This window comes from Aotus nancymaae, unplaced genomic scaffold, assembly GCF_030222135.1.
Source record: "Aotus nancymaae isolate 86718 unplaced genomic scaffold, 86718_ANA_hifiasm-v0.15.2.pri h1tg000036l, whole genome shotgun sequence".
Classification (NCBI taxonomy): domain Eukaryota; kingdom Metazoa; phylum Chordata; class Mammalia; order Primates; family Aotidae; genus Aotus; species Aotus nancymaae.
Genome location: NW_026988450.1, coordinates 46,040,503 through 46,058,697, shown reverse-complemented (window position 1 = coordinate 46,058,697; position 18,195 = coordinate 46,040,503). Strand labels below are relative to the sequence as shown.

Here is an 18,195-nt window from a genome sequence, read left to right as displayed (position 1 = left end):
GGGGAAACTATTATGCTACATACTCAAATTTAGAAAACACAGTTTTATGAGGAAGACTCAGTTGAAAGTTAGATGATCTCTGACAATGGCTCTGATATTTATTAGCTGTGTAGTATGTTATATGACATTGCATCTCTGAAACAAAATAAAACAGAACTACTTAAAATGATAAGCATTATAATTGAATTAACATATGAATTGCTTTTAGCAACTTATTAGTTACCATTAAACAGAATTAGTCAACTGGAAGATAAGAGAAGAAATTATTCAGAATGTAGAAACAGAAAAAGAGATGAAAAATGATAAAAGAGAGGTTAAGAGATATGGTAGATAGAGTTAAAATGACTAGAAATAAATCAGTAGTTATAATCAAATATATCAGTAGTTATAATCCATGAGAATGAACTAAACATTCCAGTGCAAAGGCAAATATGACCATATCAAATAGGATACAAAATATAGTTTATTCATTTACTGCTTAGGCAAAAGGAACAATGAGCAAACGCTAACGAAAAGAAAACTGGTTTTGCTTTATTAATATCAAAGTAAACCATATGTGAAAAATATTTCTAGTGGAGGAATATATTCATTTTGAGATGGTTACATTCAATAGAAAGATATAATAATAAAGTTTATATGAACCTTAAAAATGCTGCCCCAAAATAGAAAAAGTAAAAATTTACAGAACTTCAATGAAAAATAGGCCAATCCACAATCACAGTGAGAGTTTTTTTAGACTTTTTAATTTTTTGTATAGATGGGGCTTTGTTAAGTGTCCCAGGTTGGTCTCGAACTCTTGGCCTCAAGCTATCCTCTGCCTCAGTCTCCCAAAGTTCTGGGATTACAGGTGTGAGCCACTGTTTCCAGCTGAGATTTTACTCTATCTCCTTCAGTAATAAGACAAGCAGACTAACAAAATAACCACTAAGGATAGATAAAATGTGCATAACACAATTAACAAGTTTCATATAATCATAAATAGATCAGTTCCATAAATGGAATACTGCAATCAGTTTTAAGAAACCCATGCTTCAGAGGCACACAAGAAACATTTATGAAAATTAACCTCATATGAGTCCATAAAGCAAAGCTCAACAAATTTAGAATATTTTAATCATATAGGTTGTATTCTTTAATCATAGCTTAAGCTAAAAGTAAAAAAAAGAAAAATATGACAACATTTTAATTTAAAACTAGAAAACATAATTCTAAACATCCCAAGGCAAAAGGAGAAATAATGAGGAGAATTGCAGCCTATTTAGAATGAAATAGAATTGAAAATATTACTTATCAAAATTTTTAGGTTTTCACTGAAGCTATATTTGGGGAACAACTTATGGTCTCAGGAACAGTCAGACAAGAATTATGGTAGAAAATTAATAAACTAGGTGTTCTTCTTAAGAAGTTAGAAAAAGAATAGCAAAATAAACCCAAAGAAAGTAGAAGGAAGGAAATAACAAAGATAGCAGCAGAAAACGAATATGTAATAAAGATCAGCAAAGCCAAAGTGTTTTTAAAAGACTAATAAAATTGGCACACTGAAAACTTAATGACAGAGCGAGGAGGTACAAATCAATATTATAAATGTAAAAATATGATTACAGATGCTGCAGTTATAGAAATAATTTAATTTAAAAATTTAGATGAAACTGACAGTTTCTAGGAAAATATAACTCAACAAACTGATTCAAGAAAAAATAGAAATGATGAATAATCTTATAATCAATAAAGATACTCAATGAGTAATATGAAGTATTCCCACCAAAAATAATTAGGTCCAGACAATTTTACTGTTAAGTGCTGTTAAACATTCAATGAACAAATAATCTCAATTTTATAAAACTTTTCCTAGAATATATGAGTCTAGCATACTCTTAATACCAAAACTTGACAAAGACAATACAAAAAATACAAATGACAGTTCAATGGCACTTATGAACATAGAGCCAGTTATTCTCCACAAAATATCAGCAAGCTGAATTGAGCAATGCATGAAAAGAATGATACCCCATGGATAACTTGGATTTATCCCAAAGATGTAAGATTAGTTTAACATAAGAAAGTCAATTAATAAATTAAAGGGGAAAACTATAAAGTCATCTCAGTAGTAACAGAAAAAAATTGCTAAAATTCACCATGTATTCACAATATAAACACTGAGCAACTAGATATAGGAAGAAACTTTATTAACCTCAAAAATCAAGCTAAAGTACCCCAACAGCAAACATCGTAAGAAACGGAGAACTATTGGCTGAGTATGGTGGCTCAAGCCCATAATCCCAGCACTTTGGGAGGCCAAGGTCGGTGCATCACCTGAGATTAGGAGTTTGAGACCAGCCTGGTCAACATGGTGAAACCCCATCTCTACTAAAAATACAAAATATTAGCTGGGCATGGTGGCACATGCCTGTAATCCCAGCTACTCGGGAGGCCAAGACCAAAAATCACTGGAACTGGGATGGGGAGGTTGCAGTTAGCTGAGATCGTGCCACTACACCCTAGTCTGGGTGACAAAGTGAGACTCTGTCTTAAAAAAAAAAAGAAAAAAAAGGAGAGCTATTGAAAATATTTTCTTTAATATCAGCATAAGACTAAAGGGTTTATAATCTCTACATCTGTTTCATGTTGTAGTAGTGATCCTGACCTGTTCAGTTAAGGAAGAAATAAGATTGAAAAGGAAGGATCCTAAGAGTCATTAGTAACAGTATAAAATTGTCTACATAGGAAATCTAAAAGAATCTAGAAACAAATTTTTAAGATTAACAAGAAAGTTTAGCAAAATGGCTGGATAAACAACTAATAAAAACAAGAATAACAGCAAAACAATACATTTTAATATACCAGCAATCATTTTTAAAATGAAGTAAAATATCAAAATAGCATTCAAAAATAAGAGGTACCTAATAAGGCATTTAAAAAATACAAAAATTTGATGGAAAATATAACAAAAATACGTTGAAAGAATTAAAAGACTTAAAAATGAACATGGATATGAATACACACACAAACACACTAGTTTGGGTGTGGGTGTCATACCGGCAATGACGGGTGATGAAATCCCTCACCATTGTCACTGCATACGTTAAAGGGTTGCTGTTAGGTTCAAGTTGAGATTCAAGCTATGCTGAGGTCTGAAGGAAGTGGGTGGATGAATGGCAGATAGCTAAAAGAACACTCGGGGGAGCATATGTAGCTGAAATACAGTTTTATTCAGCAGCTCTCTTATCAGCAGCTCTCTTACACTGTCTGCTCTGTCTTGGCTGCTTGAGCTGGCCACTCCCACGCACAGCTGGGCGGCCAGCTCTCCCTCACCTTCAGGGTCAGCAGCTTAACTCTTTCTCTCTCTGGGCGTGGGTACGTCTGTACAGTGTCAGCAGGGCAATTACATATTTTACAGACAATAGTGGTTTAGAGGCAAATGATAAGCCTTCCCATGTTATGGTTACATGGCTGTGATAACAAGTGGAGTTATAGCCTGTGCTCTAAACTCGCTGAGTCACTCTGGATGTTTACCTGGGCCTATCCTTGACCAAAGCACAGCTGTTTTTTTTATAGTTGCAAATGACCCTGAAGACTGGTAGGAAAGACCACCGGGTTCCTGACCTTCTGCTAAGGAGAGACTTGCACAAGAGCAAGATTCAGTGGCTTTTGAGGGGATAACTGAAGAAGTTAAGCACTTAATGTATATTGTGTTTTGGCCTCTGAGCTATTCAAATTCCACAGCTTTACAGAACATTAGGTAGCATCCAGGCTTTATAACTGGCTGTAGCAAAGTGGATCTCTTGAAGCTTGGTCTTGGACAAACAGGAAATGATTTTTCAAGAGTCACTTTATGATGAAAGGAGACATCTCAGCTTTACGGCTTGCTGGAACAAGGCTGAATTACATGTGGCGAGCTTCAAACCTTGAGGGTTTAGTCTTTATCGTTGATTACTGTCAGATGAGGCTTCATCAAGCTCTAGGTGCTTGGCTTTAGGGCATCCCATGGAAAGAAATCATGCTGCTGGAATAAAAAGGAGACTTGCACAAGTAGCAATTTAGTGAGATGCAGCCATTATCAGGGTAAACACAAGCCTGGTTAGGTAGGCGTGAAAGTCCTCTTGTGCCCTTGTGTCCTCTTCCTATGAGAAAGTTATCACCGTGTTATTATTACCCATTGAAAATCATCAAGAAAAAAGCCAGGAGCCCAAAGCCCATTCAGACTAATCATCTCAGTGTATTTAATCACACAACTGTCAGCCTTTGTGTAATCACAGCCAGCGCAGGCGGTAAATGCATTTCAGAAATGTTACTGTCAGGTCCTGCCTTTTCCCAGCCTCTGTGGCTCACTTCCACCACTGAGATGATTCGACCCCCACCAGCAGGGTCAGCTCCACAATAGTTTCTAGGAAAATAATTGCAAATATGCCTGTGACACTTCCTGCTTTCCTACTCAAGGTAGGCATCATTAATGGATCACCATTTTCATTTCTGGTGCCCAGATAAATGCAACCTTAGAATCCCCCTCAACTCAGTGCTCCATGCAGCTGTATCCAATAGCCTAGGATTAGCATGCAGGAGGGAACCTATTTGGCTTTTTTTGCTCTTGGATGAGTTAGATGTAGGAAGACCATAAAGAGAGCCAGCCTAGGACTATAGCTCCCACATAAAGTCACCCATGCTTCCCAAAAGGTATGGTGTTTACATTGTGACGAAACATATTCTAATGGAAAAGACAGATTAGAAACAAACAAATAAATCAGGTAGTTATAAATGCTAAGAAGAAAATTAAATCGGGGCAAGGTATGCACACATGGCAAAACTAATTAAATTCACGGTTTGAATATCTGCATTTTACTGTATTCCAATTATATATCAATAAAATTGAGGGGGGATAAATTTAAAAATAAAAATAAAAATGATGGTGGATGCTGCAAGAGAAGCATTTTAGACAGAATGGCCAAAATTCCTTTCTCAAGTAGCAGCAATACAAGAGCACAGCCTGTTTGAAGTGTAGGAGTGGAACAGACAACTATCTGGGAAAAAGCATCTCAGATTGCTGAAGAATGATAGGAAATCGTTTGATTAATATTCCTCTCAATTTTCAGATGAGCTTTAACAAGGCTATGTAACTTGTCTAAGTTATTGTATGAGTTAAGGTAATACTAGCTACAGTAACAGTAACCCCCTAAATGTCAGTTTCAACACAATAGAAATGCATTTATTGCTCACCTGAAATTCAGAGCAGGTGTTTCTGAGTGGCCAGGGCTTTCCTCCAAGTGGTGATTATTCAGAGGCCAAGCCCTATCTATCTTAGGTTTTACCTCACCAAGGTCAACCCAATGGTGCAGCAGAATGGAGAATTGAGTGGAGGACCAGTCCTGATTGCATCCACTTACCATGCATTGGCTAAAATGCAGTCACATTTAGTTAGTGGCCACAACTAATAGCAAGGGATGTGTGCTCAGGAAGAAGAGGAATCGTGTGAAATCTGCCAGCAGGCTCCTCCATAGTTACACAGTAGCTGGACCGGGATTTACAACCAGGTCTGTCTGCCTCTGGAGTCAACTCTATCACTGCCCTCTTCTGTCTCTCTGAGGCGAGCTTCTTTTGCACTCATCTGATGCCTGCCTCCTGCCCCAGCAGCTTAGCCTGGTCTCTGTGTCTGCTGACAGACTTTGCTTAGCCCTGCTGCCTGCCTGTATGTTTCTGAATATTGTCTGTTCCTAGACTCCCTTTCCCTGTATTTTGTTCATGCATTAGCATGCTGGCTTCCCTGTTGTCTGGGCTTAGTCTTTCACATGCAGAGTCTGCCTGCTGCAATGAACTTGCAGCCAGAGCTCATCCCTCTGCCCCAGCATCAGCTCCAGCTCCACATCCTTGGGCAGGCTTCTCCCAACCTTGTTTGGCTTTGTAGCAACTAAGGGGGATTTACTCTCATTGCTAAATGCAGGCACTATATTTGGAAAATCAATGGTTTTAGTTGTCTAATTGGACCATTGCAGTTAAAGGAAAGGTAGTTTAGGTACTTTTTGTAGAATAAAGGCAGACATCCCTAACTTTTAAATTAGTTGAAAATCATCAGCACCCCTGTATGTGGAGACTCAGATCTGGAGTGTATGAGTGAATGGAGTCTGAGAATACAACCATTACACATATCTAGGATCACAAAGGGCCTGGGGTATGGAAGGGATGGTTTGGGGTACCCCATGCCATGCTCAGAAAGTAGCTAAGGTACAAGTCCTGCTGATGGCAGGCTATAGGGCTCATCTTTGCACATAAAAGAGAAAATACAGTCATACCTAACACATTTAAATAGGGCATAAATGTTTCAATGAATTTTTCACTAAATTCACATTTTATACCATTTTGTAGTATGGTTTTATCCTCATAACTTAGCACAGTAAATAGTTTTCTTTCTTTCTTTATTTCTTTCTTTCTCTTTCTCTCTTTCTCCCTTTCTCTCTCTCCCTTCCTCTCTCTCTCTCTCTCTCTCTCTCTCTCGAAAGGAGTTACACTCTTGTTGTCCAGGCTGGAGTGCAATGGCACGATCTCAACTTACCTCAACCTCCACCTACTGGGTTTAAGCAATTCTCCTGCCTCAGCCTCCTGAGTAGCTGGGATCACAGGCATGCACCACCTCACCTGGCTAATTTTTGTATTTTTAGTAGGGACAGGGTTTCTCCATGTTGGCCAGGCTGGTCTTGAACTCCTCACCTCAGATGATCTGCCTGCCTTGGCCTCCCAAAGTCCTGAGATTACAGGCGTGAGCCTCCGCACCCAGCCAATAGTAGTTTCTTAACACATATATGTAAAATGAAGAATGACTGATGGATGCATGTATGAATGAAAAGGTAGGATAGAACATACACTTCCTCAATTCTTTACACATGTGAGTAAATGTATCGATAAGCAACAAATATAAAAGATTGAGGATTTGTGAAGTTAATTTGTTATCACAATTTAATAAACCTTTTCATGGAGTTAATCTGATGCATGCATTGATGTGCCTATGAGAATATAAAATTAATATAGTATATGTGTTAAGCAATTCACCTACATGACATTTCTGGAGGTAGGGCAGGGGAAGACCCACTACACTCCATGAGGGCTTCTTTGCCTTATAAGGCCTGGGGAGTCTGACTCTTCATGCTCTGGTGTCTGTGAAAATACTCACAATTAATGCAAATGATATCATAAAGATAAATTTATGCTAACAATTTCTTTCGTCCTCCAAGTCACATTTGGTTTTACTTTAAAATAACAAACATGGGGTGTGGGATTACACCTGTAATCCCAGCACTTTGGGAGGCTGAGGTAGGAGGATTGCTTGAGGCTAGGAGTTCAAGACTGACCAGCCTGAGCAACATAGCAAGACTTCACTCTACAAAAAAAATTAAAAAATTAGCCAAGCATGAGTGGGCATACCTGTACTCCCAGTACTTATGAGGCTGAGGTGGGAGGATCACTTGAGCCCAGGAAGTCGAGGTTGCAGTGAGCTTTGATCACACCAGTGCACTCCAGTGTGGGTGGCAGAGCAAGACTCTGTCTCCACAAAAACAAAACAAACAAAAAATAAAGTACCAAACATAAGTTTAGTGAACCTATAAATGTCTAAATATTAAGCAGGTTAATATTTATACTTCGTTAGATTTAAAAAGGAACTCAGAATCAATCAGCACTGCACTTAAACTCCAAATATAGAAAGAACTAGGAAATAGAAGTAGGGAAAAATTTAACAACAAAACAAAACACCACCTCTGCCATCTTGCCTTGTATAAGCTAAATGACATCAAAGTGGCAGAGATAAGACTGCCAAAGTTAAAGCAAGCATTGTAGTTATTTTTAAGGTAATGGGATAAATTTGAAGAGCAATATGTTAACCAAATAAGAGATTCCATGGAATAATTGTGTTTGTTTTTTTGCAGGGGATTCTGGGTCTTTTAGAGATACCCCAGAAAGGAATAGATCCAAGAAAGGAATAGAGAAGAGGGGAAAAGAAAATGAAGGCAAGGAAAAGACAAGAAAAGAAAGAGAAAGAAAGGAAAAATAAAAACACAAGAAAATACAAGAGAAAACAGAAGCCTTGGCTCTACCCCTGGCTCACATGTGGATACACACACACACACACACACACATACACTCTCCACACACACTCCTGTGTCTGAGGCACTAGATCAATTTCTGCCCTCATTCTCCCTCCCTAACATTTTTCTTTTCTCTGGCTGATCCCTGGGATGATTTTAGCTTTATTACAGTGTAAAGACTACAAAAAAAGAGGCCAAGGTGACAAAAACAAAGCTCTCCTCCATGGCAATACTCAGGTGACCCTGTGCGTTTCATCTCCTCAAGGTGTTCTGTCATAGGTCATCACTCAACCTGAGGCTGTAGCAACATTAGTGAGGCCTATTGTCCCTGCGTGACAGATGAAGAAACAAGGCCCTCCATACCTCTGTGGATGGGAATTTAGTCTGAGCATTCTTTGTGTCCATCCTCTCTTCCTTATCAAGCTGCTTCTTGCCTTAGGTCAGGCTCCGATGGCCTCTTCCATGGGCTACAGCCGTACCTGGAGCCAATGGACTGAATAGCCATTAGCTGGCTGATTATGAGCTGTGGGTATTTTCCCCTGCTCCTTGCCCCAGTTCCCACAGCTTTCAAGTGTATCTGAAAGGGTGGTTGAAGAGGTTAAAGAAGACAGCCTGTGTGACCCTGCCTAGCCCCATGAGGGTGTCAGAGAGAGAGACTATTTTGCTCTCCTTTTCCGTCTCATCTATCTTTCACGCTGATGCCACAGCAATGTTTCTGAAATGCAAACCCAGTCAAGTTATTCTCCTTTTGGTGCCCATCCCTCTTATTAAAGGCCAGACTTCTTATCATGATTTATAAGCTCTTCATCACCTCAGTCCCCCTAGTTTTCTGGCCTAATCTGCCATGTCAAATGCTTCCAACCACACAAAATAACACAAAATCTCCTCAAATGCATCATTTCCCATTAACCCAAGACTTTTCATGAATTATTACTCACATCTGGAATTTTCTGCCCTCCATTGTCTATTTGGTGAACATCTAGTCATTCTTAAAGACTGTTCAGATAGGCCACGTTTCGCAGAGCCCCTCAAACCCTCATGCTCATGGGCTGTCCTTAGTGGGCCTGTCTCATGGGTGTGCACATGCCTCCAGTTTAGCAACCACCACTCTGCATTGCATTGCTAGTTTCCATATCTCTCTCCCAGGCTGGGAGCTGTCTAAGAGTGGCTGCCTGATGATACTCTTCTCAGTATCCCCAGCACACACTTGGTGCCAACTGATGTTTGTTGAATGACAAGTTTGAGCTGCTTAGGATCATACAGATGACTAATGTATAGTGAAGACAGCATTGTTTCCTTTCTGTTATGAGAAGAATTGTGTCACTCAAAAAAGACATGTTGAAGCCCTAACTCCAGTATCTCAGAAACTCACCTTATTTGAAAATAGGGTTTTTGTAGATGTAATTAGTTAAGATGAGGCCATACTGGATTAGAGTGGGCCCTCAATCCAGTATTACTGGTGTCCTTATGGGAAGAGGAGAAGGGACACAGACTCACGCAGAAAGGACCATGTAATGATGGAGGCAGAGATTGGAGACAAGGAATTGCATCTATTAGACAATGCCAGGGATTGTTAGGAACCACCAGAACGTGGAAGAGGCAAGGAGGCATTCTTCCCTAGAGCCCTTGGAGAGAACATCGCTCTGTCAACACCTTGATTTCAGATTTCTATAAGGCAACAAATTGCTGTTGTCTTAAGCCAGTTAGTTCGTGGTACTTTGTAATGGCAACCCTACAAAAGGAATACATGTTCCAGCAGTCCATATGCTCAATCCTTGTCCTTCACATTTAAATATGATACTGCTGATTGTCTTCCTTTCTTTGCGCAGGAATCATAGAAAGGCCATTACAAGGCTGGGCGTGGTGGCTCACACCTGTAATCCCAACACTTTGGGAGGCCAGGGCGGGCGGATCATGAGGTCAGGAGTTTGAGAGCAGCCTTACCAACATGGTGAAACCCCTTCTCTACTAAAAATACAAAAAATAGCTGGGCATGGTGGCCTGCACCTGTAATCCCAGCTACTCAGGAGGCTGAGGCAGGAGACTCATTTGAGCTTGGGAGGCAGAGCTTACAGTGAGCAGAGATCGAATCTCTGCACTCCAGCCTGGGTGACAGAGCTAGATTCTGTCTCAAAAACAGAAAAAAGTAAAGAAAGGCCATTACATAGGAGCAGAATGACCACAAACCTCATGAAGCAAAAGCTTCAAGGCCTCTCACTTAGGAGGCCCATTCCAAGAACACAGGCAGGTTTCCAGCTTTATGTCCACAAGATGATACAGTTTTGCAAAATTTGCAAAGTGGTATTTTAACCGTGATCAATTAAGAACACTGTCTTTCTCTTCAGTCAAGTGCCTATCATGACCATGAACTTTCTGGGATCCTGATAAGGAAATGTGAAGCTGAAGAGACATTTAGTTTACTTAGTGGGATATATTTACACGGTTTGCAGTTACCTGCATGTATAGTTCAGTTACTGCTAGCTCTCCTGGTGCAGATGACTTTCTGAAATCCCTCTCCCACTCTCTGTGCTGACTCACTGGGTGAAGTGACACAACAGTGCAGGGCGGGAGACCACACCATAGTATGACCATAGTGTGCTTGGGTCCTTCAGTGCCCAGCCCCAAAATAGTAGGGGAGAAACAAGGTTTGAAGTGTATTTGCACTACCCTGTGAAAATTTCTTTTAATCACCAGATGTGTCAAATTATGATTAGAAAATTAGGTACTCACCAATTCTTAGTCAAAATGAAGTTGTTTTCTGTTTGAAATGTACTTTAGGCCAGGCACTGTGACTTGCATCTACAGTCCCAGCACTGAGAAGCTGAGGTGGGAGGATTGCTTGAGGCCAGGGGTTTTAGACCAGCCTGGGCAACATAGCAAGACCCCATTAAAAAAAAATATATATATATATATATATATATTTTTTTTTTTTTTTTAAGTTAGCCAACTAAGGGTGGTGCATGCCTGTAGTCCCAGCTACTCAGGAGGCCAAGGTGGGAGGATCACTTGAGCCCAGAAAGTTGAGTCTGCAGTGAGCTATGATTGGACCACTGCACTACAGTTCTGAACGATTAATAATACAACTTTTTTTTTTTTTGCTAGAAGACTGAACTGTCTGTTTTCTCTCTAGAAAAGGTTACACAGTTGTTTTGATATGGAGAGTGAAAATCAGAGTAGGAAGCCAAGCACTGGAAGAAGGAAGCATTGTAGAGGCATATCAGCAGTTAGTCAATAGAAATATTATATTTCTGGATTTTGTGATACTTAATAGTCAACTTTGTTATATTTCAAATTTGTTATGCTTTCTTTTCACAGTCTAAATAAATACTCACTTTTCTACCTTGTTTAATTAATTTATTTAGAGACAGGGTCTTGCTCTGCCACCCAGGCTAGAGTGCAGTGGCATGATCTTGGCCCATGGCAACTTCTGCCTCCCAGGTTCGAGTGATTCTCCCACCTCAGCCTCCCAGGTAGACAGAACTACAGGTGTGTGCCACCATGCCCGGCTAATTTTTGTATTTTTAGTAGAGAAAGGGTTTCACCATCTTAGCCAGGCCGGTCTTGAATTCCTGACTTGAAGTGATCCACCCGCCTCAGCTTCCCAGAGTGCTGGGATTACAGACATGAGCCACCGCGCCTAGCCTGCATCCTTTTTCTTAAAGAAGGCCCTCCCCCTGAATTATAGGCCTCACATAACTGGGATCCAACCTTGCTCATACATAGTCAAGATTGACATGATTTGTTCATCAAGTTGTATTGAAAGTCAGCTGCAGGCAGGGCAATGTGGTAGGGACTTTATGGTATAAAGTGGGAAGAGCCCTGGGTAGGAGTCAGGGGCCCAGGGGTCCAGTCTTCACTCCCCCAGAGAGGGCCACATAAGATTGGACTTGTCCCTTTCCCTCTTTAAAACTTGGTTTCTTCTTCAGGCTATAAGAGGGATTTGGATTAAATGTGTGCTAAAGCTCATCTGCACTCAGCAATTTTATGAATGTACATTTCAGAGTCAGCTCAAGCCTTATTATTTACAAATAATATCATTATCTAGCTGTTTCTGTCCTTTAGAGGTTTGTGGCTCAGTGAGCCAAGATTGGCCTTTGGTTTGTAGCGATGGGCAATGCTTGCTGGCAGCTCTGTTCTTTTGTTTCATAGATTGGTTTTCATCTTGAGCCAAGTGAGTCCCATTTTCCTGATTGCTGAGTTGTAGCTGTGCTTCTGTGCCAGCAGGGCTCGCCACGCTTGATGGTCAGGCTGCCATCTCCATCTCCATTGATCCTCTGACAAGTCCTGCTTGGGAAATCTGCATCAAGAGGTATGCCTGTCTGACTGTCTGGGGCACGATTCCATGACTTTGTTTTCATGGACCTTAATTTCTAATAGAGCATTCTATCTGATGTTTCTCCTGTGCTGAGGGGATCCTTGAGGACCCTGGCTATGATTTCTGCCATGGGATAGTCCTCATTGTCACACGGGATATTGCCATGACAGTACTCTATAGTGCTTTGGTTTGTTAAGAAATCATCTTCTGTATAAATGTCAAAAACAAATTTTTCATCAACCAGCTATTTATCTTATAATAGAAATTAGCAGAGCATGCTTCAGTTGGCACTTCTATTTTTATTTTCAGGACTAAGTTAATCATCGACTGTTTTATTTATTATTCATTATTGATTCGATTTACATTTCTCTTTTTCCAACAAGGATTTGCACTGGATTTCTGAATTAAATAGGGAATTCTGGCCACATCAAAATGGCAGTCTTTGAAATTGGCAAGACCATAAATTGTATTTGGGTTTGATTTTGGTTTCCAAAGATAACTTAAGAATGTGGCAACAGTCCTTCATAAGGTCAGTTATGTAAGCAGATAATTAGTTTGAGGACAGAATGCTAACATTGATAAAAGCTGCTGGTTTGGTTATTTTGAAAGGTGTTTTAGCTGAGGCACATACCTTTTAAATGAGAACTCTTGTCTGCTTATGCCTGTTTTTGCAGATTACACACAAGTCAGTCAAACGATACATTCACTAATTCCCTCAATAAATATTTGTTAAGGCACTGACTGGATGAGAAGCTTGTGACCACTTTGCAGAGCTTATGCAGTTCTACAAACTGAGAGTTAGTATGAGGAAGATGGAAGTTACAGGTCAACTTGACCCGGGAAAAGAAACCCTGATTTTGAATTTCTACCCTAAAGATGGGAGGATGGTAGATGATGTTGATCCAGGCTGGCTTGGCAGAGCACTGATGGACCAAGGAAGAAAAAAAGATGGCTCAACAACCCCTGGGTGGCCATTTGTGGGAACAGGAAACATTGACTCTATTTAAAAAAGAACATGGTCCTTTGGTTGCTGCTGCAGTCGGTAACAGATCACAGGGCTGAGCCACAAAAACAGTAAGACAGTAGAAATTGCGTGGAGCAAATAGAACAAACTGGCCATATATCAATTGGGTCAAATTATTAGCATTAATGCACACAATTCTAGACTATGTGGAAAGTGTCCTGGACATTTTACTAATTAATTAGTTCAATGATACAATCATCCAATCAATGCTTTTAATTGATTTATTTTTATTGAGCACCTGCTATGCACTAGGCCTCAGCTAGGTCTTAGGTCTTAGGTCTTCTGAGGAATTGTGATGAATAAAACCGTCCCCAATTTTGAGGAGGTTAGTGTAAGGGAGTAGATAAGTAAATCAACAACTAAACTATACTTTGGAAAGCACAATAACAGAATACTTGAGAAGCATCTAACTCACTCTGGTGAGGGAGCCATGAGCAAGGGACACTTGGTGAAGAAGCCATCGCCAAAACTATTGGTAGCCTCCCCCAATCATGGTCTCCACCTCTGTCTTTGCCAAGAGAACACTAATTTTATTCTCTATGAGACAGAGTGTATTCAAAGAAGATACCTTTCTTCCCCCAGTCACAGATAAGCCACAACAACTCTTCTCCTTTTGCCAGTGATCTGAATATGGTAAACTGGAGACCCAGATCTTAAGGGAACCAGACACAAAGTCTTCTGGGAAATATTTTTCTCTCTGATAAAAAGGAGAGGTGTCTTAGGGGAATTCCTCACTTCTTTTCTGGCTTTGAGTATGGCTTTGTGTGGATCTGATGTTTAGAGTCAAGACATGTATCTTGAGTCCATATGGGGAAAACCAAGACAAAGAAAAGGCAGCCCAGAGTTCAGACATCCTCTAGCTGCTAAATTAACCAGCTGTGAAACTGCCACTGCAGATGTCTTACTGGGAGACAATAAACCACTTTATTATACTATTAAATATCTAGTTGGATATTTTGTTAGTTGAGCTGAAAACATACAAATTGATACAGAAGTCTCCCTGAAGGAAGTTCTGAGCTGAGGCTTGAGGAGTATGTAAGACTTAGCCAGACAAAGATACAGATAAAGGAGCTTCCTGGAAGACAGGTACAAAGGCACTGAGCTTGGAGAGAGGAGCACCTTTGGAAGCGTGGTTATAGCAAGAGGTGGGGCTTGAGAGAAATGCAGGACCTTGTGTGCTTAGAAGAAGCTTAGAGTTTATCCTAAGATAATCTGGGGTTGTTGAAGCCTTCTCTTGGATTTGCACTTTGTAGAGATGACTCTGGTGGCCTTAGAGAGGACAGATCATGGCCTCTGAGATGAGAACAGAGAGCATAGGTAGGATAATCCCAACATGAAAAGACAAGGGTAATGATGAAGGGGATGCAGAGGACACAGGTTTGGGAGATGTTCAGGAGGCAGAATACACAGGACTTGAAGTCTGATTGAATATCACAGGGAACATGTAGGGAGGTGGAAGAGCCAACTCTAGGATTTCTGGTTGGTTACCTAGGGGAATAGAAGTTCTCCCACTGAGACAGAAAATTAACAGGGAAGGGCAGGTTGAGGTGGTTCTAAGTAGGAGAAATCGCTGGTAAGCCTGTGATGGGTCAGGAGAGATGGGGATAATAAATTTAACTTGAACATATTGTTTAGGAATCCTGAGGAACAAATCGAGGGTTTCCAGGAAGAGCTGGATATGTAGGATTGAAACCAAGTGCTGCAAAGGGACCTCATCAGGGTAGAGGAAGGGTCCAGAGATGCTGTTGAACTCTTGTGATTGGATGCATACTGCAGAGACTGAGATGAGAAGCCTGCCTCTGGAAATACCCAAACTTTAGAGGCAAAAGGGGGGAGAAAGTAAAAAAGAGGTGTCTCAGAGGAGGTTCTGATTGAGTCGGGAGAAGGGAGGACATATAGGTTGGCAGGCATGGATGAACAGGGAAAGAGATAAGCACGGTGGTGGTGTAAGGGGAGGCATATAGGTAGAGGGAAGATCATGTACCTCATAAACGAAGTGGCTTGAGGATGTGTGGGTGCATTCAGGGCTGGAATGTCTGCAAAGCATGATAAATAAATCAGTAATTGATTATAACCAGAACCTGGTATTCAAACTTAACTATGGCAGTTGAAGGCAGGCAGAATAGAATGCTTTTTTCTCCTGCCTGGAGGGATCTCAGTCTCAGGGCACAGGGACCAAGGTCCCAATAAATAAGATATCCACAGTTAAGCTTTGGCTCTATTTTCTCTGTCTTTGCAATTAATTACTGTGGTAATTACAGTCTCATCTTTCTCCACTCTAAATCCTGCATTTTGTGTTTGATGCTGATCTATGTGATTACACTCTTCTCTTAATATTGACCTGGTTTTATAGCATGAGATATACTTTCAAATGATAAAGCTTGTTTTCTTTGAGATAAAAAGGGTTGGAAAAGAAATTGACTACAGTGTCTGCAGAAGGAGAAAGGAAATAAACATTTTGGGATAAACATGGACATTTTAAGCCTTAAACTGTGATCTATTAGGAACATTTACATCCAAAAGGCAGCCCTGTAGACAGCCATGAGCAGAAAATGTTTGGGTTGCAAATACTAAATGCTTCAGGGAAAACATTCCTCTTTTAAAATAATCCAATTCAAAGGAAAGAGAATTGAAACTAAATCCCATCTTTAATTTGTGCTAAAAACCATGAGGTCAAAGTATACAATTTATGAACGAAATTATCCTTGGCTTCTTGAACTGGTGTGATTACCTTCCTCAATGGAAGGAGGAAAGAGAAGAAATAACCATTCTCTCAGATCATCTTTCCTCTCTGAGTGGGGCTCTTGTTTAATTGGTTTTGGTCTGAGCAGAAATGGGAAGAAAGTGTTGTAGGGTGAACCCATCAAGGCACAGCTCCCAGACACCTGTCTCTTCAGATGGAAGAGACCGAATAGAAGACATTTTAACTTTTGTTTTATTTCTCTAACCTGGCTCATGCCACTTACCTTTCTTCTCTGTCTGCACCAGAGAAAGATACCCTGTAATTATCGTCAGTGACTAAAAACCCCAAAAAACCCCAAATCTGCAACTGCTTGACAATACAGTGGGCTGGAAGCACATAGACACACGTGGTATGAATTGAAGGGCTTCATGAAACTTTCTTTATAACCCATAATATAAATAGTTTTCCTAATTATCCCATGGTGCCTAGAATTCCTGTTTGATTCATTCCTATAGGGGAAGATATGTCAATGTTTCGGATTCCTCTAATTGAATGGGAACACCTTGCCAGCTTATTACCTGCTGTATGGCAGGGGCTGTCCCATCTTCCTTGGTATGACCCCTTGACAGCAAGTACAATCCATAAATCATGGCAGGTGTTCAAAAGTGCAAGTAGAGAGACAAAAGAAAGCATCGTCAACCATTACCATCATGGTATGATGGTTCATTTATTAAATAATTCTCCAACTAAGAACACCAAAGTCTTATGCTCATACAGAAGAAGGAAAGTTAGGTTGGTTTGGGTACTTCAGCAGACCAGGAGTAGGGGATGATGGAGTGAGATGGCTGGGGCCTGGGGCACCAGACTCATAATAGAAATATAATGTGAGCCGGCTGGGCATGGTGGCTCACGCTTGTAATTCCAGCCCTTTGGAAGGCTGAGGTGGGTGGATCACTTGAGGTCATGAGTTCGAGACCAGCTGGGCCAACATGGCGAAACCCTGTCTCTACTAAAAATACAAAAATTAGCTGGGTGTGGTGGCACATACCTGTAATCCCAGCTACAGGAGACTGAGGCAGGAGCATTATTTGGACCCAGGAAGTGGAGGTTGCAGTGAGCAAAGATGGTGCCACTGCACTCCAGCCTGGGTGACAGAGTAAAGCTATGTCTCAACACAAAAAAGGAAAGAAGAAGAAAAAGAAGGAAGGAAAGAGAGAGAGAGAAAGAAAGGAAGGCAGGAAGGAAAGAAAGAAGAGAAGGAAGGACAAGACAAGACAGAAACAGCATAGATAATTTTAAATTTTCTAATTTAGAAAAAATATTATGTTGGTGAGATTTTGGCATTACTTTGACAAAAACTGCAAATATTTTTGCACCAACTTAATAAAAGAGAGAAAATGGTAAAAGAAATAAAATTTATTGTAGTATGTTATATTTAACCCACCAAATTATCATTTCAACATCTAATCACTACGAAAGCTATTAGGGAGTTATTTTATTTCTTTTCATACCAAGTCCTCAAAATCTAGCGTGTATTTTAATCTTACAGCACATTTGAATTTTGAAGAGCTGCATTTCAAGAACTTAATGCTTTGTGTGGCTTTAATAGTGGACAGCATGGATCTAGAAGGCTAATTGTCAGAGAGGGAAGGAAGGAGGGAGGGAGTGGGGCATGGCAGTTGGGGAGACGGGAGTCAGGGGCACAAGAAGGAGCTGCTGGAGGACAGCTGGGTGAGCAAAGGCATTGAGGATGTGATTTGTAAGTTTGCTGGGACATCTCTGGAACCATTCTTAGGCATGTTTGGCTCAGGCTGGACCAGTAGGAGTCTCAGGGCCTGGGTGTAGGTACAGTTCTTTTCAATGGAAGATTCGTGTTTCCTTTGGTGACTTTGAAGTGAATTAATTCAACACAAAGTCTCTTAGTTTAATAAGTTCAAATAATTAATGGGATACCCGAGATTATCCATTACTTTCTTCTAGAACAAATTACTACCTTCTAGAGGACCATAAGCAAATTATGATCTTCTAGAGCAGTGGTCCTCAACCTTTTCAGCACCACGGACTGGTTTCATGGAAGACAATTTTTCCACAGATGGTGCTGGGGAGG

The 18,195-nt window shown here is 40.5% G+C and overlaps 1 protein-coding gene across 1 annotated transcript in view; it reads left to right on the top strand.

Annotated features, from left to right (window-relative positions):
• Positions 1–12,232: 12,232 nt before the first annotated feature.
• TSPYL5 (TSPY like 5) overlaps positions 12,233–18,195 on the top strand; it is a 289,007-nt gene continuing 283,044 nt past the window's right edge. Inside the window, exon 1 of the transcript XR_010345586.1 lies at positions 12,233–12,375. The gene's annotated coding sequence lies outside the window, so the exon portion shown is untranslated. The remainder of the gene's footprint in view (positions 12,376–18,195) is intronic.